The 27507-nt window shown below is 40.1% G+C and overlaps 1 long non-coding RNA gene and 2 pseudogenes across 1 annotated transcript; 1 reads left to right on the forward strand and 2 right to left on the reverse strand.

Annotated features, from left to right (window-relative positions):
* Positions 1-18163: 18163 nt before the first annotated feature.
* LOC140636313 (uncharacterized) lies at positions 18164-19404 on the reverse strand. Its single transcript, XR_012033591.1, has 2 exons — positions 19148-19404; positions 18164-18993 (listed from the first exon to the last, which is right to left on the reverse strand). It is a non-coding gene; the product is annotated as an uncharacterized lncRNA (long non-coding RNA).
* A 434-nt stretch (positions 19405-19838) lies between these two features.
* Positions 19839-20284, reverse strand: LOC140636314 (small ribosomal subunit protein eS24 pseudogene; annotated as a pseudogene).
* Positions 20285-21135: 851 nt separating this feature from the next.
* On the forward strand, positions 21136-21854 carry LOC140636315 (transcription factor BTF3 pseudogene; annotated as a pseudogene).
* Positions 21855-27507: the final 5653 nt, after the last annotated feature.

Raw genomic sequence — 27507 nt, forward strand, 5'->3', positions numbered from 1 at the left:
ACTCTGCCTTCTCTTGTCCCTGCTCTCCAAGCGAGCCTCCCCCTTTTGTACTCCCCAGCCCTCTGCCCACCCCCAGCACACTCTCCACCTGTTTGTGTCTTTTAAGGGCCTTGGTCATGTCCATGCCTTCTGTCCACCTCAATCACCCCAGTGACGGGCCTCTGAAAGCCGTTAAATTACACCTCTTCAGCTGTCCCATGGCAAGGAGAAATGTCCTTTGCTAAATCCCTTTGCAGATAGGCAAATCTATATTAATGCTTCAGTTAATGGAATATACTGAAATGAGGCATGTATTATTTTAAGGAGTGAGAATATTCTTCTTTTTTTTTTTCAAGTGAATGAATCCCCATCCTTTGATACTGGGTTTCTTTTAGGCTATGGCAATATATACCACTTCAGATACAATCATTTCAGTTTGTTTCTAACTTGTTTTGGTCATCTTTCAAAGGGGAGGATGGCTGTAGTAGAGCTATAGAAAAAATGGCTAATTTCTGGCTTGACTAGATTCAATAATTTATGTTTAGTGAATGTCTGCTAATCTTGGTGTACTGTGCTGAGCCCTGGAAATGCAAAGACATATCCATGTTCCCTTCCTTGGGAGGCTTAAATAGGTTCTTTTGGAGCTAGAACCTATATCTAGAAAAATATACAAAAAAAAAAAAGAATATGATAATTGCAAAGTGATAGTACAAAAAATAAGTATTATTAGCATTTAGAGGCAGATATTGTTAAGTGGTGAACCAGGTAGTGACAGCTTAACAGAGGACATGTGGTTTCAGCTGTGTCCTAAAGATAGGGAGGCCTTACATACCTGGAGGGGTGACAGAAAGCCTTTCCTAGATGGGGGAACAGCTAGAGCAAAGGCATGGAAACTGGAATGTCCAGAGTGCTCCAGAAATACTAATTAACCTGTGGCTGGATCCAGTGCTTTGTAGAGGGGTGACCCTGGGGAAGGCCTTGGGCACAAAGCAGCCATGTTGAGGAAATATACTCATAGTAGGAAATCTCTCTCTCTCTCTCTTTTTTTTAAAGAGTCCTTTGGACCACACATTCATAGGTAACCTAATTTTAAAAGAGTAATGCTATGTTGGTATGATATCTACAAATTAAACAAATATAAATTTGGATTCTTTGATAATCATCATCTGGAAAATCATGGTCTGAAATCTGTTGCTATTGAATATGGAGATAAATAAACATTCTATCTCCAAATTCTTTTTCTTATTTAATTCTGGCATTTGTTATGAAGGTCTGCTGTTGAAACTGCTCATCCCACTCATTCACAGTCTGTCTCCAGTTCTATCTTTTTCATATAGCTTGTCCCGAATGCTAGTTAACACCATCTTTCCTCTTTCTGAAGACTCCATCCAACCTGGCTGGGTTAAGTTATTTGCTATAGGTCTATATACACTTTACCATGCCATTATACTGTTTTTTTTTTTTTCCTTTTAAGATTTTATTTATTTATTTGAGAGAGTGAGAGTGTGTGCAAGCTCACACACTGGGGGTAGGGGCAGAGGGAGAGGGAGAAGCAGACTCCTCACTGGACAGGGAGCCTGGTGGGGCTGGATCCCAGGGTCCTGGGATCACCACCTGAGTTGAAGGCAGATGCTTAACTGATTGAGCCATCTAGGCGCCCCACCATTATATTGTTTTAAAATTTGTTTTACAATTTTTTTTTGTGTTTGTGTAAGTCTTGAATTCACAAGACTATATGCTCCTGGAAGTCAGATTTATACTCATTTTAATTTCTTGCCTTGTCTTTAGTACAAGGCACACAGTGGGCTCCCAATAAATGTTAAGTAAACCATGTAAAGAGGTTTGCTAAAATTCTACAACAGATTATAAACCCACCAGCCACCCCATTGATAGGTAGACAAACATCTTTTTAATGTTGTATCAATCTTTCAATTTCTCCGAGATTTATCTAGGATCAAAGAGGGAAGTGATTTTAGGTGAGGAATTCTGACTTCTCTGATAAAGTGCTACTTTTGTTTCCTTAAAATCTTCAACAAACCAGATCGTTGTTTTTGTTTTTGTTTTTGTTATAACGTGGGACTCAATCCACAGTCTCCAGGATCACACCCTGGGCCAAAGGTTGTGCTAAACTGCTGAGCCACCCGTGCTACCCAACCAGATTGTTTTTTTAACCAGGAAAATCGATGAGCGAAGTAGAGACTGGAGTGAGGGGTGACTAGGGTCTTTTGCCGAGATCTTTCCTAATGAGATGCTCTTCCCTGTGGAAATCTCCAGAAGCCAGGAAAAGGGTAAAATTAAAGCTGGTCTGAGCAAGATTGTATTCAAAATTAATCTTGAAGATAATCCCATTTACCTCATTTAATACAGGAAGACACCAAGACTCAGTTAGCAGAGACTTGCCCTCCATCACAGAATGAGCACCTCTTGACTGCTAGGTCAGTGCTCTTTGTATCGCATCCTGACTGCCTCCTATTTGGTAGAGAGCCCTTGAAGAGGTCCCCTCCCAAGCTCCCCCCACCCCCACAGGGTGACACTGGGACAGGGCAGTGGTGGCAGAGGCAATACTCAGACTGACCTGTTTCTGACTGCAGGGTACCTCTTAGAGCCCTCCAACAGTGAGCAGAAATGAGGGGAAACCCCACAACCGTGGAAAGAGTGTTCCATGTTAAACATGGGTCCAGTGCTTTGAGTGGGATCAGCTACTGAATTTCATAAGGATGATAATAATAATAATGAAATCATGGGATGATAATAATAAATCCTTTGAGATGCTGCCAGAACTACATATCACAAGCTTTAGATGCCAATGGGCAGCTGCCTGGCTAAATGTGGTCCCCAGTTGTCAAGGAGAGACCCACCCCGATATGGGAGAAACAAATCAACAAGGGTGTGCAGGGCACACACAGGGCAAAGCCACTTGGAGGTGAAGATTTCAATTTAGACACCACTCCTTAAGGAATTAGCAATTTGAAAATGTGCTCAAAATGTCAAGTTTGACAGAGAGGCATTTATGACTCCATGAACTGGCTTGCATGGATCTGAGATCAAATAAAGTATCGGGTGCCCCAGTTGATTATCTTGTTTTCAACCAAACAATTGACAGTTGTCAGCATTGAAGAGGCCGGACACACATGAAGGTGGTGTTGGCAGTCAAGTTCTGTTAACTTTTTTGTTTCCAAGATGGTTTGATTTCCTCAAATGTAGAAGATAGGACTTTGTTACTTTCTGTGTGATTGCTAGAAATTCCTGAATCTCACCTCAATTTCTTCATCTAAAAAATTGATGTAATAATATCTGAATTACTTCCCTCGTTAGGTTTGTTGGGAGGAATAAATGAAGTAGCTTATTTGCTATGAGATATCCCAAAGTGGTTCTTGGTTGGTTGGCTTTGGTCATATTGGGGTGGGTAAATATTCAGCAGTATGATAAAGGTAAGTTTGAATTTCATTCGATGGTGGATGGAATTGATGGGGTGGGGGTGGGGGGTAGGTTGCTTTGAAGCATTTGTCCATAAATGTTTATTCTAAGAGGAGAATATCTAGTATAATCTTCTCCTTTTGTACTAAAGGAATAAAGTCCTGACTGAGTCTTGGAGTGATTTTGTCCCCCCCTCCATGTTGTTCATGAAATAAGCATCAGAGCTAGGGTCAGAACCCAGGCCCAGATCTTGGGCTCCTGATTCATAATGTTACAGCGTCTGCCAGGTTTGTTCAAGTGAGACCAAAAGAGATAAACACTTATGAGAATTATCTGTCAGTGAAATAATACTACATAAATGTGAAGTGTTATTTTAATGAAATGTGTCCCCCCAAATCCCTGTACTGCAGACAATTACTCTTTGCCCTGGGTAAAGGCAGAAATGTGGGGCCTTGGACACCAGCTGTTCCCCAGGAGGTTTTCCCAGCTGCTGCTAGGGCCAGCTCTGTGGTGGAGGAGCTCAGCAGTGGGGGATTCCAAGAGTGCAGATTCTATATAGGATGGAGCCAAAGCAGGTCAAAGGCAGAACAGTTGAAGCTGTTTGCAAACAGGTGGGAACAATGGAACATTCATTTGGTTAGATGTGCCCTTAAATCAACACAAAGGTTATCCCAGTTGCTTGGTTTGGGAAGACACTGCATATAGTGTTTAAAGGCTTTCTCCTTGTTTCCTTTTTCATTTCCTTCTTTCCTTCTTTCCTTCCTTCCTTCCTTCCTTCCTTCCTTCCTTCCTTCCTTCCTTCCTTCCTTCCTTCCTTCCTTCCTTCCTTCCTTCCTTCCTCCCTCCCTCCCTCTCTCCCTCCCTCTTCCTTCCTCCTTACTTCCTTTTCCCTCTTCCTTTCTCCCCTTTCTCCCTCTTCTTTTCTTCCCTTCCTTCCTCTCTCCTTTGTCTCTCTTCTCCTTTTCCTAGTGTTTATAAATTTAACATTTGAGGCTTGATCAGAACTTAAAAGAAACTATAAAGGCGATTTCACTCTCTTTAGCTTACAAAGGGATGTTAAATGAAAGTTGACTACCAGTCATTGATTTTCCCCCCTGTTTTATAATATGTGATTTCAATGCAGAAAAATTTTTTTTAAAGATTTTATTTATTTATTCATGAGAGACACACAGAGAGAAGAAGAGGCACAGGCAGAGAGAGAGAAGCAGGTTCCTCAAGGGGAGCCCGATGTGGGACTTGATCCCAGAACTCCAGGAGCATGCCCTGAGCTGAAGGCAGATGTTCAACCACTGAGCCACTCAGGCACTCTAGAAAAAAAAAATTTTTTTTTTTGTTACATGTAAAGGAAACTAAGTTCTATCAGGCTTTTGGCCTGGGACAGCTCCATGCCTTCCCACATGTTTTCTCATTTAATCCTCACAAAACTGTTTACCCCAAAGACATATTAAACTCCCTAACGGCAGAGTTCTTTATCTTTCATATTCTGTCCTGGATTTCAGCATTTAGAGTATTATTTTATTTTATTTATTTTTTTAAGACTTAAAAAAAAGGTTTTATTTATTTATTTGACAGAAAGAGAGAGAGAGAGAGAGAGAGAGAGTGAGAGAGAGAGAGAGAGAGAGAACGAGTAGGGGGGAGAGGGGCAGAGGGAGAGGAAGAAGCAGGTTCTCCGCTGAGCAGGGAGCCAGATGCAGGGCTCCATCCTAGGACTCTGAGCAGAAGGCAGACACTTAACCCATTGAGCTACCCAGGCACCCTTAAGTTATTATTTTTAAAAATGTAACCTATGTCGTTTTTATCCATGCACCAGTTAAAATAATTTTGAAAAAAGACATTTTCTCAAACACATTTTAAAATTTATATTTGGGGTTTTAAATGATAATTACTTAAAAGACTCAATTTTTGGCCTATTATACATACTTATATTTTAAATTCAAATAGTATATCATTATTTTAAGTGTATCCAGTGAAACCTAATTCATAGCAATTTGACACTCATCATCTCTCACTAAAGGAATACAAAAGTAAGCTCTTTGAAGCAGTTGAAATTTGGTAATATTCATTCTCTTTCCCTGAAACCTGTTACCTTATTTTATTTGTTAACAACACATTTTATCCTAATGCAGTGCATTATGTTTGAAAATATTTTATTTATTACTCTATCAGATTTTGCTTATTGGTACAAAGCTTGAAATTAAAGTAAACATAAAAAATATTTATTGGAAATATATCTCATGAAATTGATAGGGCTTTAAAAACTTTCCAAACATTTCCATGAGTTCATCTATCCCTGATGGATATTACCAATTGTTGGGGGGAGGTTTGGCATTGACTCTCTTTTATTTTTCCACCTATATTTATGAATATTGAGAGTACTTGATTGCATAACCAAGAAAATGGGAGGGGAAGGAATTTTATGATGGCAATTTCTCAAAATTCTTTGATCCGCACTTGAGTTTTATGCCAGATATTATGCAGTATTCTATTATAAGAATTATGATTCATGATCCTTCACTCACAACTTGCTGAGGTACTCCTTCAATTTTGTTGAAAGCTAGAAAATGGGACCTATACCATTTGCAGAAGAACCTGTTACCCAATTATGAGAGTATTCTGTTGGGAGAGGCAGTCTGCTTGGGCCCTGAGTGTTCCTGAATATTCTTGCGGGGTCTGCAAAGAATGCAAGGCTCCTGCTGCTTTATATCTGGGCCATTTCTCAGGACAGTGCGCAACCTTGAGATGAAGTAACAACTCTCCCCAGATAAAGAGCAGGCTTGCTTCTGCTTGCTATAAGAGTGTTGAATCCCCCAGGCTTCGTGTGATACAAACCCACAGCGTACACAGCATGCACCTAAGTCCACCCACTGACGTGCATTCCCTCCACGAGATTTGGAGAACACCGGAAACCAATGCAAACCAACCAAGCTCATGCTTCTCACTGTGCTGAGGGTATCAAAGGTCATAACCTCTGACCATCAAGTTTCATGTCTTTTGTCTGCTTCCATGAAACCCTCACAGATTAGTTCATTAACTTTTAAGTACGGTAAAATCCCAGCTCCTTCACAGACCCTGACATATTTATGTTTTTAATTTCTGGGAACACTACCAAAGAAGACATTATCATGGCTCATTGAATGACTCTTAATTATAGTAGTTACTGTTTCACATGGAGGCAGCCTGATGACTATAATACAATCAAAGTGTTGGGAAAAATAATCTAAATATTGTTAAGTTTAGTACACACTTGTCAATGCCATAGTTTTGAAAAACTCTTTGCAAATTTTATCATGTATTTTGAATATACAGTCCTTAAAAATTGGGAACCGTAAAAAGAAAATTGGAGCCATAGATTTAATTCATTCAAGTTTTAGGAGTCTCTGCCATTATAATCTATTGGCAAAACCAGCCTTTCTAGTCAAACCAATCAGTTAAGATAAACTTACTCAATGTGACCTACCTGTCTTTATTTTTTCAATACAAATAAACAAGTTAATATGCCTTTCTGGGGCACCCATTTTATTTCTGAACACAACAATAAACCATCTCAAACAGCTCAAATTGGTATTATCTCAAACATCTCAGGAAGACAGAATTCAATGCCCCTAACTTCACACCATTCGTTATCCGGGAGATCAGCATCCAATGCTATCCAAAATTCTGGAAGAATTCAGATTCAACCATTTGGTAAGTCAAGCTTGTTCATGAATAAAACAAGGTTTCATTAAGTTTTAAAGCATAGATCTGAGCAATGAAGCCCCTGTTGTGCCTGGGCATTGCAGAGACTCTAAAGGTAGACATTCTTATTCATTCTCCCCAAAGAAAGCCCAAATCAACGCAAATAAAAGGAGGGAAATTTGAAAAATTACATCTTCAGTTACAAACCTAGAAAAGCCTTTGCGTGCTGTAGCATTTAACAGGATTGTTAAATACAATGTTGTTTCTTTTGCTGGAATGGTGGACGTATATTATTAATTGAAAATGGTTGGAACTGTCCTTCGGTTTACCAATCTGTAAGGCAAATATTTTTTATCTCCTTCAATTTTCAACATAATCTGCTGAATGGCTTTTCAGTGAATTACCATTATATCTGAATAGAGAATCAGTTTAATTGTAGGAATGCTATTCCTTGAATTCTGGAACCATGCGCTCACCTGCCTGCTGAATATCTTCCTCCTCATTTCCAACAGATATTGCAAACTTGAGATCTCTAGAACTGAACTAATTTTCAATTCTAAACTCATTTTTCATCTTCAGCCTTACTGATCTCTGTTGACAGCAACTCCATCCTTCTAGTTGCTTGGGCCAAAATCCATCCTGGGAGTCATCCTAGAATCCTATTTTCATTTTTATCCCAAGTCCAAATTATCAGGCAATCCTATAGGCTGGACTTCAAAATATATTCAGAATCTGGTCATTTCCCCCAACTTCCACAATCTCTGTCCTGTTCTGAGACACTGTCTTTTTTTTTGCCTAAATTAATGCAGGGCAGCCCGGGTGGCTCAGCGGTATAGCGCCCCCTTCAGCCCAGGGTGTGATTCTGGGGTTCCGGGATCGAGTCCCACGTCGGGCTCCCTGCATGGGCCCTGCTTCTCCCTCTGCCTGTGTCTCTGCCTCTCTCTCTCTCTCTGTGTCTCTCATGAATAAATAAATAAAATCTTTAAAAAAAGTAATTAATGCAGTAGCCTCCTAACTATTCTTGCTGCTTCTGCCTGTGCCCCTCTACAGTTTATTCTTAACACAGCAGCCCAAGGGATCATTTAAAAACATACATCCGGGCAGCCCAGGTGGGTCAGCCGTTTAGCGCGCCTTCAGCCCAGGGTGTGATCCTGGAGACCCGTGATTGAGTCCCACGTCGGGCTCCCTGCATGAAGTCTGCCTGTGTCTCTGCCTCTCTATCACTCTCTCTCTCTCTGATGAATAAATAAATAAAATCTTTAAAAATAAATAAAAACATACAAGCAAAAAATAATAAAAACATTTTACCCATCCTCCACCTAATGCCCTGAAATGGTGCCCATTCACCCAGAATAAAAGTCATTATCTTTACCGTGGCCTACAAGATCCTCCTACATGATTCCCCCCTACCCTTAATCCCCTGACCTCATTCCCTACTCTCCTTCCTTTTTGACTTCTCCTCTCACCACTGACTAGCCGCCTTGATGCTTCATCTGCACCCCAAGGGTTCTCCCATTGGGAGGGGTCTTCATTCTCACTACTTCCTCTGCCTGAACTGAATTCCACAAATATTCATATGGCTGACCCATTCACCTTCTTCAAGCTTCTGTTCACTTGTCACTTCAATGAGGCCTACACCGAGAGTGCTATTTGAAATTGCTACCCATATTTCTTGGCTTAGCATGCCCAATTCCCCTTTATACCTTTGGCAGGCTGCCTCAAAGATAGCCCCTGCGATCCTCACCTCCAGGTATTCAGGCACTTGGGTAATCTCTTTCCTTCAAGTAACTTGTTCCTAACTAATAGACTATGGCCAAGTTGAGGAAATGTCACTTCCATGATAGGATTATATACAATTTTAACTTCTATCCTGCTAGCAAATTTTTTGATTGCCCTCTTGACTTGCACATTTTGATGTCAGAAGCTGCTCTGTGGGAGAAGTGTGTGTGTGGCAAGGAAGTGAGGAGCCTCCATCAGCAGCCAGATAGTAACTGATGATCACAATCAAACAATCTGCAAGGAACTGAGTGCTGCCAACAACTGCTGAGGAACCTCAAAATTGGATCTTTCTCTGGTCAAGCCTTCAGATGAGACCACAGACCCTGTACTCTTTGATTGCAGCCTCATGGCAGATGTGAAGCAGAGGGTCCAACTAAGTTGTGCCTGGATTCCTGATCCACAGAAACTTTGAGATAAAAAATTTGTTCTTTTAAGCCACTAAATTTTGGGAGTAATCTGTTACTTAAATAACAAATATATCCTCTGTACCTTTCCCTGCTAGAATATAAGCTCCAGGGCAGAAATATTTGTTTTATTACTAATGTATCCTAATTACTCTGAATAGTGCTTGGAACATAGTAAGTTCTTGTATTTTTTTGATGAATAAATGAATGAATCATTGAACTAATGAATGATATCTTGGTGTCTAGCTATTAAAAATTTCGTCAACTTTCTAGCTGTCACCACAGTATACCAAGAATTAGAACTTTTTCAACAATCATGTAACACTTTCCATATTTTGCAATGAACAGTGCTAATTTGTAATAGGTTATACAAAGTTGACTTTGATGACTATTTGAAAATGTTAAAGTCATTTACATTTTTGCCAATGCCCTTAGTTTTCATCAACAAAAAATGTGTAGTTTTAGTTTTCAAATCCGGATGTTTGAAAAGAAGAGACTGCAAGATAAGTTTGTACCACCCTTAATCTCTAGAGTCACAAATTCCCCATCAAGAGCAGTGTATTTTTTAATAATAGGGGATCAGAGAGGACATTAAGATAAAATTGGCATCACCAGTCTACTTTATATCTAAATTCAACACATCCACATATTGGCCCAAGTGCCCATTTCTTATGTTATACTTTGCAGTGACAGAATTATATCAAGGAAAGAAAGAGAGGCAGCTCTATGACAGTTTCATAGGGCCTTGATTGAAGCAGGTTTTGCAGATTTCTAATATTTCAAATGCCCCCCCCTTTTTTGGTCATCTTTGAGTTTTTTTTTTTTTTTTTCCAACTCAGGAAAATTTGCCCTAGGAAGAATCAGGTGGAATTAAATACATGATGTCTTTTTGTTGAGTGCAAAATATCAGGCTCTGAAAGTAGTATAAGAGAATTGGACCAAGGTGGTAAGAAGAAATGAGATTTAGCAGAGTATATGTAGGAGCCAAGGATCTGGGAGTAGTTTCCTAGAACTTTCTATATCCATGTATCTGTTAGGAGATCTTTGTTTACATCCATTTCCAGCACTCTGATCTAATCAACTGAAGAGGGTTTGCTTGGGGTTAGGGTGGGGGCCAGAACGGTTGAGGAACCAAGTGGCTGTTTTCATAGTACTCTAGGCTGACTGCCTTCAAATGAAAGGCTTACCCTATTGTGGCATGGAGCTAAATGAAGAAAATGTTAATCATTCTCATAGCATTTGAGAGTCACAGATTTTATAGAATTAAATATATTTGCATCTAAAAATGGAGAAATAAGTTCACTCCAGTAGAAAAAAATGTCTAAGGGTACAAAAGCAGGCAGAAGTCTAAATAAGAGGGAAAGTCCAAGTGACTAATTTTTCCTTTTTTCTTTGTTTTAAAATGTTTTATTTATTTATTCATTTTAGAAAGAGAGAGAGAGAGAATGCATGGTGGGGAGGGGCAGAGAGAGAGAGAGAGAGAGAATCCTAAGCAGACTCCACACTGAGTGTGGAATCCGATGTAGGGCTCAGTCTCACAACCCTGATATCATGCCCTGAGCAGAAATCAAGAGTTGAGTGTTTAACTGGCTGAGCCACCCAGCCACTCCTGCATTTTTCAATCACAATCAAAAGTTGACTTTATTCATAATGTCAGATTGTCTTCCACTGTTTTGAATTATACTTTTTATTTCAGTAACAGAATGATAGTTTCACATATCACTAACGCCTCCTGCGAGAGTTGTCACATAAGTATAAACAAGCCACATTTCTATCTTTCTAATTTTATTAATATTTAATGTATGTATGATGAACAAAAATTAAGTTTGGAGAATGGTTTGGTCAGAGGGGTATATAAATTGTACACAAGGCAGTATGGCACCCATTTCTTAATCTGTAGTTCTCAAGGATCTGTCAGTAGTATCTGGCAGAGGCCTTTGGTAGCTGGAGCACTTATTTGTGAATAAACAAACAAATACATAAAAATCTCCCTGGGGAGTCTCAGAAATTTTGACATACTTGGGGGAGAATCATCAGAAGTTAAAGTCCTGATGAGCACATAGGTAAGGGCAAGGCACATGACATTTGGGTTCATGACACCTCATTTGTCATTACATTCCAATGTGTGTGGCTGTCCAGTGAAAACTCAAGTTACAGACAAAAATCTTAGTTCTTGTTGAGTGGCAACTGTTGAAACCCCTTCCTTCTTCTCTATCAGCTGCTTCTGAGTTACCACATCCCACACTCCTCCCCCACTCTTTCCACAAGTGGCTAGGGCTGAAAAGTACCATTTTGGCAATGATTTGGGGGTGAAGTAAACCTTTTTCGTGTTGATTTTTTTCTCAACACAAAATCTATCATCTCCTGTCTCAGGCCTCTGATAGACCTAGTTGAGATGGAGTCCCAGACCTCTTGATAATCATTTCAAGGAGAAATGAGGGAGTGGTTCTTACAGCAGCAATAGGAAAATGACTAGTACAGCCTGCCTGACCTTACTCCATTGACAGAAACCAACACTCCCACCTGTTCCCCGGACTTGCTCTGCCCTTAAAGCTCAAGACCAGCAAGTTGCCTAGTTAATGTTTAAAACAAAAACCTGTTCAACAGAAAGAAATTCTCCCAAAGGGCGAAAGGACTTCATGCTGAAACTCCCTTCAAAGTCTTTCCTGGGCAGAGAACACTAGATGTATAATCTCAAATAACTTTTGATGAGATGGAATTTTAGTTTCTCAGGGAAGAATATTATTAGAGTTTAGGTCAGGAAAAACAAGATTCTGAGTAAAAGCCTAGAATTTCTGTGCAAGGGGAGGGGGGTACTGAAAAGATTAGTGGACCCTAGACATCAGTGTGTTCAGAAGAGGGTCTTGGGCCCTTTGAAAACAAATCACCAGATTGGCCATGAGTTGGGTCTACAGAACAACTGGATGTTCAATGGAGAAGTCAGTCAAATAGATTCTGAGAAAGGCCATCTTCTCTGCTCTTTTGTGATACACAAATCATTAACTAGCTCCAACCACACTGGAAGAATGTTTGGGAATTTTATCAACTGTGGTTAATGTGGGCAGCAAGAAAAAAAATACCCAAGTAAATATTTGACATTCAGCCTGTGATCTGAGGAGAGGAGGCAATGGAGGATCCTACTAAAATAAATGGTATTTTATTTTTAATTGCTTGATAAGAATGAAAGAACATTGTGAGAACATGTAAAGTCTATAGGCCTTCATCCTCAGCTTGGAGTGCCTTAACAGACCCCTCATGAGCATTCTTACTTCCCTATTCTGCTAGGAGTTAGATATAGTCCCCTAAGGGATTATACATGACTGGGGTATATCAAAGATCGACCCCACAGCTGGACAAATAAATAGTTATTTGAGGACTTTTTCCTGTAGGATCACATTTCCACCTATGCCGTATCTAGAGAGTAGATAGGTAGGGCTTGTATGCATAGAAAGGATGATAGCTAAAATATGAATTCTTTATTTTGTCCATGGATATATCCTAAATGCTTAGAACATCTCTGTGTTAAATGAATGGCTCTATTCATATGATGAGATGGATAGCCTACTAAGACCAGCACAGTTTCTAATGCATAGGTGCTTCTTAACAGTAGTTGCTTTCCTAGAACAATGCTCTTGTATCTTTCAGGTCATGGCTCCTTTGCCCCTCATCTTAGCCTTTTCCCACTAAAAAATCAATGAAAGGGTGACTCTACCCCCTTTCCTTCCTTCCTTCCTTCCTTCCTTCCTTCCTTCCTTCCTTCCTTCCTTCCTCCCTCCCTCCCTCCCTCTCTCTCTTTCTTTCTTTCTTTCTCTTTCTTTCTTTCTTTCTTTCTTTCTTTCTTTCTTTCTTTCTTTCTTCTTTCTTTCTTTCTTTCTTCTTTCTTTCTTTTAAAAATATTTTTTTTATTTATTTATTTATTTATTTATTTATTTATTTATTTATTTATTTATGAGAGACACACAGAGAGAGGCAGAGATATAGGCAGAGGGAGAAGCAAACTCCTTGCAGGGAGCCTGATGAAGGACTTGATCCCAGGAACCTGGGATCACACCCTGAACCGAAGGCAGATGCTCAACCACTGAGCCGGTCAGGTACCCACCCCTTCTTTTCTTCTTTTCTAACTGATAGCATTCCTGCTCTCTGTCTTAAGGTAGTTGCCCCAATCCCTGCATATATACCCAACCCAAAAGGGAACCACCTTTATAGTTTTACAATGAAGAAAGGGGGAAAAAAACCCCACAACTCTATCAGGATGCTTGCCCCTGTGAAGTCTGAGTGTTCTCTTCTGTGTGCTCTTATCCTTCATTGCATTTCTAAAGGTGCTTAGGGAACAGAGATGCTACTTATGGAGTGTTTTATAGGGTAGAAGAAGTGAAAAATCTTTATTTCTAAGGAATAATACTTGGCCTAGTATCAGTCACGTTGATATGTCATGTATATATCCCATGCTGGTACAGAATTCAGGAACAGGAAAGAAGAGAGAAATTATAAACTGGGAGAAAATATTTGTAACATGTATATCATCTGAGAAGTAAAATATCCACAATATATAAAGAGCTCCTATAAATCAATATCATAGTAAAGATTACAGGGTAAAAACAGACAAAGGTTATTTTATTGGTCACTTCCTAGCAGGAAATAATGGCTTACTCAAAGATTTCAGTTAAGAAGTTTAATGAAGGGACTGTATACAGAGATAATACCAGAATTGAGGACAAAAGTAATGGTACTAGCAAGATTAGGAAGCCATTACCACTCCTAGCTCTGGAGGCATAAGGGGAAGGAAAGGTTTTTTGAAGCTTGGAGAGAGCTGGGGTTTCCTGCAGGTTCTGGATCCTGGATCTGAGCCTGAGCAGACATGCAAGGCAGGGCATAGAAAGGTAAAGAAAGGGTCTGTGGTGGGGCTGGAGGAACAAAGAATAAGCAGGATAGTCATAAACAGAAACCCACAGTTTAAATATAAATATGTAATAAATATTTAATTTATTTAAAACTCAACCTTGTTAATGAGCAGTGAAATATAATTTTAACAATAAGATACTATTTTCTCACATCAGACTGGGAAAATTGAAATAAAGTATTTAATTTAGTTGGTGAGGATGGAAAGAAGTCAGAACTCTCATAAATTATTGGTGGCATAAATTGATAGTTGTTTTGGAAAGTAATTTGGCAGTAATTATCCATGTAAAAAATACTCTGACCAAGCTACCCAACTTCTAGAAGCAGCTTACCCCCTGAGAGTGTATTAAATTGTTGTGTTCAGAAGGACACCCCATCCCTGCCCCACTCCATTCCTGGAGACTATAGTCTCTGAGGGAGGATAGCCATTTCTCACTCATTGTTCACAGCTTGTGTCTCAAAGATGTAGTTTAGCAAATATTTATGGAGTGTCTACTTTGTGCTAAGGTCTTTACCAGGCACTCAGGATAGAAAGGGAATACACACGGCTCCTCTCTTGGAGGGCTTATGATCAAGTAGATAAGAAGGTTACATAAACAGATAATTTGAATAGGAAGTGCTAAAAGGGGACACCTGGTTGGCTCTGTGGTTGAGCATCTGCCTTCAGCTCAGGGTGTGATCCAGAGTCCTGGGATCAAGTCCCATATCGGGCTCCCCTTGAGGAGCTTATTTCTTCCTCTTCCTATGTCTCTGCATCTCTCTCTGTGAATAAATAAATAAATAAAATCTTTAAAAAAATAAAGTGCTAAAAGAGGAAACAGACATATTCACAGAATAATATCAAAACAAAGAGGTGGAAGAGTGTTACTTACATGGAATATGTCCTCAGAGAAGTTACACATTTCTATTGAGTTTTGAGAGACAAGCAAGATTTACCCAGGTGAATAAGGGATCAAAGGCACTCCAAAACGAGGGGAGAGCATGAACAAGGCATAAAAGCAGGAAACAGAAGAGTATGTTGGAGAGACAGAAAGTCAGCTTAGTACAGACTAAGATGGAGTAATAGGGGTCAGACTTACCCTCCCACCTTTAAGAAACAAAACACCAGACAAAATATATAAAGCGTGGTTTTCAGAACACCAGATATCAGGTCATGGACAGTGATCTCTGAGAGATGGAAACAAATGAGGCTTGTTTTAAGATTTCCTCAGCTTACTGCTTAGAGTCAGGCACCAGGCTGTAGTGCAGGGACAGGGAGCCCAACTGGAGCCCAGCCGACTCTGAGATGAGGACACAGTGCTAAGAATCCTAGGAGACCAAGCCCAATTTCACTGGAAATTACAAAACACTGCTGAAAGAAATTAAAAGGGATTGGATAAATGGACAGGTATGCTTTGTTTATGTGTTGGAAGACTCTGTGTTTTTTAGATATTAATTCTCCCCAGATTAATCCATAGATTCAGTGCAATCCCTCCAAAATACCTGCAAATAGAGATCCCAATAGAAAACAACAAGTTGATTCTAAAATTCACAAAAGTGAAGTCATAACAACTTTGAAAAAGAAGAAAGTTGGAGACATGGCGCTGCTTGACGTACCTATAATATACCTATAAAACTCCCTACACAATAAAGACTTACTATATAACCATAATAATCAAGACAGCGTGGTATCTGGCATTAACACAGACATTGGAACAGAATAGAGAGGTTGGAAATAAACTATATGTATTTAGGACTGATTTTTGACAAAGGTGTAAAGGCAATTGAGTGGAGAAAGGATAGTATTTCAGTGGTGCTAGGACAGAATGGATCATAAGCCTAGATTTAATATTTAAAACTACACAACTTGCAGAAGAAAACATAGAAGAAAATCTCTGTGACTTTGGGTTATAAAAAGATTTCTTAGATACAGTACCAAAAGGACAACCCATAAAAGGAAAAAAAAAAGATAAATTAGGCTTTATCAAAATTAAAACCTTTTTTTTTAGAACCCACTGTAAGAGAATGAAAAGTAAAGACATAGATTGGGAAAAATATTTGCAAATTTTTATATCTCATAAAGAACTTCTATTCAGAATACCTATAGAATTCTCAAAATTCAACAATAAAAAAACAAACAATGCCTCCTACCACCCCCTCAAAGTGGACAAAAGATTTGAAAAGAATTTAAATTTGAATTTATTGAAGCAGATTTATGGATGACAAGCACATGAAAAGATGTTCAATCTTAACAGTTATTAGGGAGTTGCAAAATAAAACCATAATGAGATATCTATTAGAATGTTTGAAATAAGAGAAGACTGACCATATCAAATATGGGTGAATGTGTGAAGGAAATAGAACTTAAACATTGTTGGTAGGAATTTAGTACAACCACTTTAGAAAACAATTTGATAATTTCTTAAAAAGTTAGACATATACCTACCATGTGATCCAGCTATTCCACTTCTAGGATAAGAGAAAAGAAAGCATATGTCATTATAAGGTGTTTTCAGGTGCTATGATAGTCTTTAAATTCTTTACTCTTTTTTGTTCTTTCCAATTTTTACCAGAAAAGTGGTGGATGGCTGCAATGAGCATAGCATGTCTTTCTGACTTTTCTGGTTTGGGAGGAATGTGGAGAATAGGTAGACTAAATTAATTTGCTCATTCATTTAAGAAATGCTGTGTGCCCATTTTGCTACCTGCTGGTTGGGAATACAGGCAGGTAAAGGGAAAATTATGACAGTCTAGTAGGTGTGGAGACCATGGGAGTGGAGAGCACCAGGCATGAACATAGCAGGGCTATTAGACCTCAGCAGGACAGGGAAGTAACGGGCAAGTAGGAATCAGCCAGTGACAGAGAAGAGGATAGTCAGGCAAAGTCCTAATGGGGAATGCACAGGTGCCATTTTGGATTTCAACCTGGAATTCAACCTGAGGGCTCTAAGGGGTTGTTAAAGGGTTGGAAGTGGGGAAAGCCACTATCTTATGTGTGCTTAGAAAGAACACACCGCCTCAGGGTGACAAGGGTAGAAAGGAGACAAGGCTTGGGGAAGTGAGCGTAGTTAGGAGGTAGGCAATGAGGGTAATTTAGGCAGAAGGTGATGGTATCCACATGAGGGAATGGCTGTGGGATGGTGAGAGGTGGCTGGGTTGGAGAGACAGAGGTCTTGGCTACTATAAGGCAGTTGGAGGGGAGGGAGAAATTCATGAAGACACCCATTTGGGATGGGAGTTATGAGGGCAGATTGTGGGTTCAGTTCTAGCATGGTGTGATGATATCCAGTAGGACACATGATAAATAGTTTGAGTCATAAGAGAAAGAGAACATTGTTGAAGATGAATGTTTAGGAATTAGTAAATCTTCACTGTACCATAGGCAAGGAAATTGACTGGAAATTGACAAGTTTTTTTTTAATTTTTTTTAAATTTTTTTATTTATTTATGATAGACACACAGTGAGAGAGACAGGCAGAGACACAGGCAGAGGAAGAAGCAGGCTCCGTGCACCAGGAGCCTGACGTGGGATTCGATCCTGGGTCTCCAGGATCACGCCCTGGGCCAAAGGCAGGCGCTAAACTGCTGCGCCACCCAGGGATCCCGAAATTGACAAGTTTTAAATGACCAGTATAGGGATTCCTGGGTGGCGCAGCGGTTTGGCGCCTGCCTTTGGCCCAGGGCGCGATCCTGGAGACCCGGGATCGAATCCCACGTCGGGCTCCCGGTGCATGGAGCCTGCTTCTCTCTCTCTCTGCCTGTGTCTCTGCCTCTCTCTCTCTCTGTAACTATCATAAATAAATAAAAAAAAAAATTAAAAAAAAAAAAAGATGTTAAATGACCAGTATACTGTTCTCTTTGGAAATCAATGCTGAATATCTAGTGTAAGGGCTTTAGCCATGCAGTAAGCAATGACTTTCTGTGAAAGGCCCAAGAAAGAGTTATAGTGGTAGCCTCTGAAGAACAGCTCATCCCATCTATTGTTTAGATACTCTATTTGAACGGTATGGGAGGGAGGGATTGGAGAAGGATTTTTTTTTTCCTTTAAAAGTTTTAATGGCCAGGAAATGGTATAGAATAACTGCCAAGTCACATAAATTAACTTTTTTGTTCAGTTTGTGATCCTGGAAAGAACACTCAAACAGCCAATGCAAACTGCATGGGAATTTCATCAGTGGTCGTCTGGGCATGTGACTGAGCGTGGGCCATGGACCAATCTTTACATGGTCCAGAAAAAAAGGCGGCTGCCATGTTTGGCAGGCTTCAGCTCTCCCTCTATCTCAGGGTTCGGCTCTGGTCTTGGTCTTGAGTGATAGGGATTCTCCGGTAAAGGCTGATCTGTTTTCACTTTGGTGACCTTGGACAGCTCTCCCAGGTCAGGTCGTACCCAGCCTGGTTTGTCCAGCACATACTCAGCTGGCAGGTATTGACTTCTGACAAATGATGTTGACAAACTAATAGAGGATCGCGGGGGTGAGGCTGATAATGTGTCAGGCAGTCACAAAAAGAAACATACAAACAAGACCACCAAAACAAAAGAAGCTTTAACAAACTCAAGAAAAAGCTGCTTTTTATTCATTAATTTTGTCGGCTGTTTCTGTATGTTTGCAACCAAGAAGTAGCAAATGTGAAAAATTTAAGAAAATGTTATATAATTAAAGCAGATCAAGGGGAAAAAACTATCCATTGAGATAAAAAAAAAAAAGTTCCACTCAGAGGCACATCTTCCATGCATTTGTGTCAAAATAAACCAAGATGTGGGTAGCACTATCTATGCCACTGAACGGTGTAAGTCCATCTTCTTAGCTTCTTCCTGACCATGGCTGCAGAAAGCCAAGTTCATACTCCATGCTATTTGATGCTAGAGTGGAGAGGGAGAGACCCATTAATCTCACATGTAGAACATCTGCTGTCCTTATGATGGGGGTAGCTGGGAGCACACCTCCTAAGCCCCCACAGATATAGGAGGTCTGCATGGGGCTGAGCTGATGGCTGAAACCAAAGAAGTCCCAAACCTGTTGTCAAAGCAGCTGCACGAGCCATAAATTGCTTGCAGAAGCAGACCCAGTGGCTTTCTAAGGGGAGAGAGTGAAACGGGAGCAGCTATGATTGAGATAGATTTCTCTTTGGTTTTCTTATCCAGCTCAGAGCTACAGAATTCCAGGTTCCTTCTTGGAGACAAAAAAATCCATAGGCTGTATTTTCCTATAGATTCCCTAAGTCAGGCTTGTTTTCACCATCACCCTGGTGAGTAGTTCCACCACTGGGCTGATTACCATTTCCAAGAGAGCATTGAAGAGCCTTCTCATTGTGAGGTCAATAACAGAGCATCCCTTCTCTGGGCCCTGCAGGGGCTCCTTATCATATTGATCTTTATGATGTCATACATATGTTTTTACAAATGAAGAAGAGCAATCCTGTAAATTTATCTCTACTTCATTTTCTTCCCTGGCAGATTACAAATAAAGATCTTGGCCATCCAAGTGGGGTCTCATACCTATCTCTATGAGGGCCACACATCATACATAAGTTGTGTGTTTTTATGTAAGGTGTGTATGTGTGTGTGTGTGTGTGTGTGTGTGTGTGTGTGTTGAGGAGGGATGGCTTATTCATACGTTTTAATTTTATTTTTATTTTTTCACATTAACATTAAACTAAGAATAGTTTATTAATCCTCTCGTGAAAAAATCTGCACAATCACCACAGATAAAGCCACTGCAGAATCTTTACTTCTTCTGTTTCCAATCTCCAGCTCACTTCTTTTTACCAGCACCAACATTGGCTTTTGCAGTCCCCCTGACTTTCTTCATTCTATTCTTGCATTCCTTTCACTGTTTTCTTGACATCTTTTTCTTCTCATTTAGGTCATGTCTTGCAAGTCTATGTTTGGGTTCATTTTTTTTTTTTGCATAATCCAAGGAATCATAAATCATGCCAAAGCCAGTTGTCTTGCCATCACCAAAATGGGTTCTGAATCCAAATGCAAATATGACATCTGGTCTGGTCTTATACATTTTGGCTAGTTTTTCCCAAATTTCTATCTTAGGTACTGTCACTTTTCCAGGATGAAGAATATCAATAACCATCTGTTTCTGCTGAAGTAGTCAGTTGGTCATGAACTTCCTGATTCGGGTAGTTACTGTGTCATTCATGATGGCAGCCGAACTTCAAGAAGCTGGAGAAGAAAGAAGCCATACATTTGAATTTTAATGAGTGTTTTAGTTTATTTCCTGTTACTGAAGAGTTTTAAAGAAAGGAGACATATAGAAACTCGCACTGGTCATGAAAACTATAAGGGCAGCAATCTTGCATCTTACATAATTCCTTGGCTCCTTTTCCTTCTGTCCTTCCTTCCTTCTTTCCTACCTTCCTCCAACAAGCTACTAAGTAGTCCCCATGTGCCTATTATAATCCTAGGTGCTGTGGATATTGAAATGAATTAGGAGACTTTCCTATCCTTGAAGAATTGTCTACACTTGTGTATTGAGAGCATTCCCTAAATCCAGAAGGAGGCTTATTTTGTGTGTCAATGACCAATAACCAGCTGCCTATTACATTGGTGCTGCTGCCAATCCACCCTCTTGGACCTGTATTTGGAGTTCTTTCCCAGTTGAGCTAATTGTTTTGAGGTGATCCGTCCGTACTCTAGCATCCGGTTCCTGGTGACTAAGGACACTCTTCTCCCCTGTGACTGGCCACAGCTGGAGGCACAATCTGTGGTTATGGAGGTAGGAAAATGAACTGGAATACAACCTTGGGAACTTGAAATTAATTAGGACAACGCCTGAACACAGTGTGATGGCCCTTGTTGAGAATCAATTTCTTTCTCTCCTGCATCATCTATTTGTGCCATACAAGTGTGCTCCAAGATCACCACTAGCAACAGCAAAAACCTGTCATAGAGGCATCTCCATGTGTATACACCTAATCTCAGTTGGTCCACTTGAGACCCCCTGAGCGCCAACCCTATTCCCCCACGTGGTCCCATTTCTGCTCCAACAAGATGAAAGAGACTATCATGAACCAGGAGAAACTCGCCAAACCGGAAGCACAAGTGTGCATTGGTGGGAAAGGAACTGCTCGCCGATAGAAGAAGGTGATTCATAGAACAGCTACAGCAGATGATAAAAAAAACCTTCAGTTTTCCTTAAAGAAGTTAGGGGTAAACAATATCTCTAGTATTGAAGAAGTGAATATGTTCACAAACCAAGGAACAGTGATCCACTTTAACAACCCTAAAGTTCAGGCATCGCTGGCAGCGAACACTTTCACCATTACAGGGCAGGCTGGGACAAAGCAGTGGACAGAAATGCTACCCGGTATCTTAAACCAGCTTGGTGCAGACAGTTTGACTAGTTCAAGAAGACTGGCTGAAGCTCTGCCCAAACAATCTATGGATGGAAAAGCACCACTTGCTACCGGAGAGGATGATGATGACGAAGTTCCAGATCTTGTGGAGAATTTTGATGAAGCTTCCAAGAATGAAGGAAACTGAAGTGAGTCAACTTCTGAAGAAGATAAAACTTAAAGAAGTTACTGGGAGCTCCTATTTTATATTATGACTGCTTTATAAAATTTTGTTCATGGATCTGATAAAATCTAGATCTCTAATATTTTTAAGCCCAAGCCTCTTGGACACTGAAACTCTTTTCAGTTTTTGCTTATACACAATTCATTCTTTGCAGCTAATTAAGCTGAAGAAGCCTGGGAAAAAAATTTGAAACAAGATTAATAAAGTTCTTTGCCTAGGAAAAAAACCCTCCAAAACCTGTCATAGCAAAACTTCTTGAAAAAGATGTCTTTTGCCTCCTTCCCATGTTTTTACCTCTTATTCTCTTCTCTTCTTAGCAGTTGGACTTTTTTCCTCTCTGCAGTGAAACTCTTGCAAGGTCACTAATGATATTTACCCTGCCAAATTCAACTATTGCTTTCTAGATCCCATTCTGGCTTCTCTGCAGCCACCATTCACTTGCTTACTCACTGCCTCTTCTCAGTTACTATGTCAGCTCTTTCTTTTTTGCTTGGTCTAAAAATATTAGAGTACCCTGCTGACCCCTAACTCTTCTCTAGTTGTAATATCTCTCTCTTTTTTAAAAAAAGTTTTATTTATTTATTAGAGAGAGAGCATGAGTGTTGAGGTGGGGTAGGGGGGAGGAGCAGAGTGAGAGGGAGAAGCAGGCTCCCCTCTGAGCAGGGAGCCCAATGCAGGGCTTGATCCCAGGAGCTCAAGATCATAACCTAAGCCAAAGGCAGACATTTAATTGGCAGAGCCACCCAGGTGCCCCTGTAGTAATCTCTCTTGGGGGTAATCCTGTATAGCCCTGTGCCTTGACCAGTATTCATCTATACAGATGACCCCAGATTTACCTCTCCCCAACTTTCTACCTCATATATCCCACTTCCCACTTGACTTGTCCATTTGGATGTCAAAGAAGTATCTCAGATTTAACATGGCCAAATTGTAACTCTTAACACTCTATTTTATATTTTTCCCTTTCTCTTCTCCACCTCGGGAGATAACATTCAGTAGTTTAGGCCCCAAATCCAGGTTGGTGTCATCTTTGCTTTATCTTTTTCTTCTCTCTTCACTTCTGGTCTGTCAGCAAGCCTTCCCAAATATATTCTATATCTGTCTCTTGTGCATCACCACTTTATTCCAATCCATCAGTAAGTCTTATCTGGGCTACGACCACTCTTTCCTCCCTTTGATCAATTTGTAACTAATTAGCCATGAGATTTTGCAAAACACAAATCAGAATGTTTTATTTTATGGTTTAGGCCCCTCTAATAGAGTTACATTTTATTTAAAATAAAATCTTAAAGCCTTACCATGATCTCTTCTATAGCTTATGCAAACCCCACCAGCTTCTCTTATGTCAACCGCTATCACTTCTCTCAATGCTCTATTCTCCAGCTACACTGACTTCCCTTCTGTTTTTTAGACGTTCCTGTTCATGTCCACTTCAGGCCCTCTGCAGTTGTTCCTTCATGTGGAATCCTCTTCCCCCATGGCCATCTCCTTCTGGATGTTTTGGTCTCTGCTGATATATCTTTGCCTCAGAATATTCCCTGGATATCTAAAGCTGCTAGACAACCTTGTAACCCCCATTACATCATCTTGTTTTATTTTAATTTTAATTTTTAAGTAATCTCAACACCCAGTGTGGAGCTTAAAGTGGAGCTTGAGCTCATGACCTTGAGATCAAGACCTGAGCTGAGATCAAGAGTCTGATGCTTAACCAACTGAGCCACTCAGGCTCCCCACCTTGTTTTATTTTTTATTACTCAGGTTTCTCAAGTTCTGAAGTTATTTATTTATTTATTTATTTATTTATTTATTTATTTATTTATTTATTTATTTATTTTTACTTCTCCTGTCTTCCTCCAAAAGAATGTAACCTTCATGGGAATAGAGACATTGTCTCATTTAATTCCCTATCTCCAGTGCCTACAATGGTCCGTGGTGCATACTGGGTGCTCATAAGTCATTTCTCTGCTCATTATGTTTTACTTCTTTTCATTTTAAGGTAAGTCAAGGTCTTGTGCATTTGAAGACCTACAAGATCCTATACAATTTGCCACCCCGCCCTGTTCCCCAACCACCAATGCCCTGAGCTCATCTTTCTTACTCTACTCTGGTCTCATTGGTCTGCTCACTAAATATTGAACAGTGACACCTGGGTGGTGCAGTCAGTTGAGCATCTGACTCTTGCACCTGACTTGGCTCAGGTTGAGGGTCCTGAGATTGAGCCCTGCCTTGGGTTCTGTGCTGAGGGCAGAGCCTGCTTGAGATTCTCTTTCCCTCTCCCTCTGCCCCTCTCCCTGTGCACATTCTCTCTCTGAAATCAATCAGTCAATCAAAACCAATCACTCTTAAACATTGAACAGACACACACACACACAAAAAAACAAAACAAAACAAAACAAAAAAAACAAAAAACATTGAACAGACCAAGCAGATGCTCTAGGGGATTTAAACTTGCTGTTCCTCTGATGGGAGTTCTCTCACCTGAGCCATCTGTAGGCTTGCTCTTCATCTTTCATGTCTTCATCTGGGGACTTCCTTCCCTTTCCTATCACAAATTTTAGCTCCTACCCTGGCATTTCCTTTCTTCCTTCCTTAATTTTCCTCCTTGGCACCTAACACAATCTAACTTGGTATATATTGTTCTCACTGTCCTTGTTTATTTTCACTCTCTCCAGCTAGACTGCAGTTTCTAGGAGGGTTAAGGTTTTTTGTCTGTTTTGTTCACTATTATATCCAATGCTTGGGTAGTGCTTGGTATACAGTCATTCTCAAATGGCAAACATTCGTTGAGTGGATGAAAAAAGGAAGAGCCTGGTAGGTTCCATTACAAATTCTGGACTTTATTGGGAAGCCATTGAATGATTTTAAGGAGATGAATGTCAGATTTCTATTGAAAGAAGATTGCTTTGGAGATCTGTGACAGATGGGGAGAGTAAATATGGTAATTAGGTGACAGGGTAGAAGGAACTTGCAGTAGTTTGGGGGACAGATATTCATAGCCTGGATTAGGGCTGTGGCAGAGGGGATGGAGAAAGGGGGTGAATCTGAGACAGTCAAGAGGCTGAATGTATAAGAACTGGTGAGTGATTAGAAATGGGAAGCTGAGCTGCATCAAGAAACAATCTAAGGTTTCTAGAGTGAGTACCTGTGTGAATGGTTGTTCTATTCCTGGAAACAGAAAACCCTAGAGAAGGAAGAGACTTCAGGCAGAAGATCAAGGGCTCAAAGTATCTGGACTCGCTGAGTTTCGCATGCCTGGGAGATAGAGGAGTGGAAATACTGTGTTGGCAGTTGGATATTCAGGTCAGGAGCTCAGAATAGTTGAGTCATCGGCACATAGATAGTACATGAAGCCATGGCCGTAGGTTATAAACAAAAACCAGTATCAGGTTGCGCCTGTGAGACCAAAAATTCATCGAACGTTTTTATGGTTCTAGCATTTATGGTTGTTTTTCTCTGAGAAGATTTGTTTGCTATGTCACTCCTATACTGAGTGTCAGAGTACTCTTAATCTCCAACCGGAGCCTTAAACTTTCTGTTGAGTCCTACCTGTGACCCTCCCACCAGGGTTAGTCTGGACATTAGTGCAACTCTGTAGTCTCTTCACTGCACTCTGTTTTCGGATTTCCCTGCTGCATCACTTCTGAGTTTTCTCCACCAACCAACCTGGCTGTGAAGAAGATACACGGGGATGGTGATAGTCATCTAACCCAGCTGCAAGTTGGAGCAACTTTTTCTCAAAGCTTTTGGAGCTGTGCTTGGACCACAGTCATTTGATGTTATGTGGAGGCAGAGGACACACAACTAAGAAATGAAGAGCACAAGGCTAATGGAAATGCCTTAAATTGAACACAGATTTTGCTATTGCTCCATAAACATCTTTGACATTATCGTATCTTTGTTTCATTCTGAATTAATGGTGATAGGAAACTATGCATTTGTTTTAGGCTTTTTTATCCTTTTTCTTTTTAAAATATATTTTTTAATGATGTATTTACTGTAAAAAGTTCAGTATAGAAGGGTATAAGTGAGAAATACAAGTCCTGTTTCCTCCTCTCCACCTTTTTTCTTTTTTAACTGGTTCAATTGGTTGTCTTGTTAAATTATGTTTTAAATTCAAATTTGGTTGTGTTCAACAGCTTAGCATGATTCACTCTGGTTCCACTCAGGTTTCTTTGTAGCAGCTGTTTGCCATGAATGAATATCTTGCTTGTGCTGGGGTCTTCTATGTGGCTTCTCTAGGCAGCTTTTGACTGAAAAGCACCTGGGAGTACAATCAGATCTTAATTCTTGGGCAGGAGGTGGTGTGCTCTGAGAACAGGCAGCTGCCTCCCTTTGGGAGGAGTGGGAGCAGGTGGGGGCAAGAGGGCCACATGCCACCAAATCCCTTGCAAATTTTCCCCCTTCCTCAGCAGAGGCTGCCAATAGGGCTGAATACCATAGGGAGATTTTTTCCACTGTGAACAACTGTCCCAGGACAGCAAGCTGGGATCATGTTTCAGGAATCTTGTGTTGCCCTTGAGAAGCCATGCGGATGGCTGTCAAGTGTGTTGGGGATAAGAAGGCTCCAAAAAGAAGTGATGAGTCATGAGGCACTGGGGTGAAAGGGGGTCTTTTGGTGGGGTTGGGGGCAGAGTGCAGTCAGATACCTCCAACTTCTACTTCAACTTTTTGTGAAAGTGAATTATCAAAATGGTAATGACTCACACTTTAAAAAATTAATTATTTGTTTCATCTAATTTTTTCCTTTCCTTGAAACTTTTTTATTTCATTTCAATTTAGTTTCCAGTCAAGTTTGAAAGATATGAAATTTATTTAAATTTGAATTATGAAATATATCATAAATGTAATTTCATAAATATGAAATAATTAGGAAATATTTCATAAGTTCAATTATGAAATCTATTTATATTTAATAGTTTATTAAAATTAACTGGACACATAATAATATCACTGTGCTCATTTTCTTTCTAATTGCTCTTTGGCTTTGAACTATATCATTAATCCCTTCATTCCTAGGACCATCCATCCCTTTTTAAAAAATTACACACATTATGCATGAATACATCTTATAAAATTTTCCAATAACACCAGTTCTTTGCATTTGAGGGCACTTTACAGTTTGCAAAGTGTATCACAATTATTTTCTAATCTGATCTTCAAAAGAAAAAAGTCACCTTTATCTGGTAGATGAAGATTCTGAAAGGCAGAGAGATTGAGAGATTTGCCTATGTTCATGCTGAAGTAGGAGTCAAAACAAGATCTTCTGTGTTCTCTATTACTATAAGAGAACTTCTCTGCCTTTATGCGTACAGAGTGGATCAGATCCCAAGAGGGTCATTTCTCTGGTTTTGGATATCCTTGATTATGTTTTTGTTTGATATTTATTTATTTATTTATTTATTTTTAGAGAGAGAGAGTGCACACGTGTGTGCGTGAGCATGCAGGGGGCAAGAGAGAGAGGAGGAGAGAGAATCTGAAGTGGACTCCATACCTAGCATAGAGCCTGACATGCAGCTCAGTCTCACAACCCTGAGATCAGAACCTGGGCTGAAATCAAGAGTTGGATACTTAACTGAGTTACCTAGGTGCCCCAGCCCTTGACTACCTTTTGCTTTACACCCCCCTGATGCCTTCCTCCCCTCTTCACCCCAGGCTCCTTTACCCTCCCACCCATCACCAGTGAAGATCTAGCCACACTGTTCCTCTTCTAGACCTAACCCCTGTCATTCGGATGCTCCATATCCTCCGGAAATGGCTCTTGCTAATGGGCTGCCTAGCAATGATGACTTTGCTAAGCTGCCTCAATTTCTTCCAGTGATGGAGAAGGACCATCTGAAGAGATAC

Source organism: Canis lupus, chromosome 7, assembly GCF_048164855.1.
Source record: "Canis lupus baileyi chromosome 7, mCanLup2.hap1, whole genome shotgun sequence".
NCBI classification, from domain to species: Eukaryota; Metazoa; Chordata; class Mammalia; order Carnivora; family Canidae; genus Canis; species Canis lupus.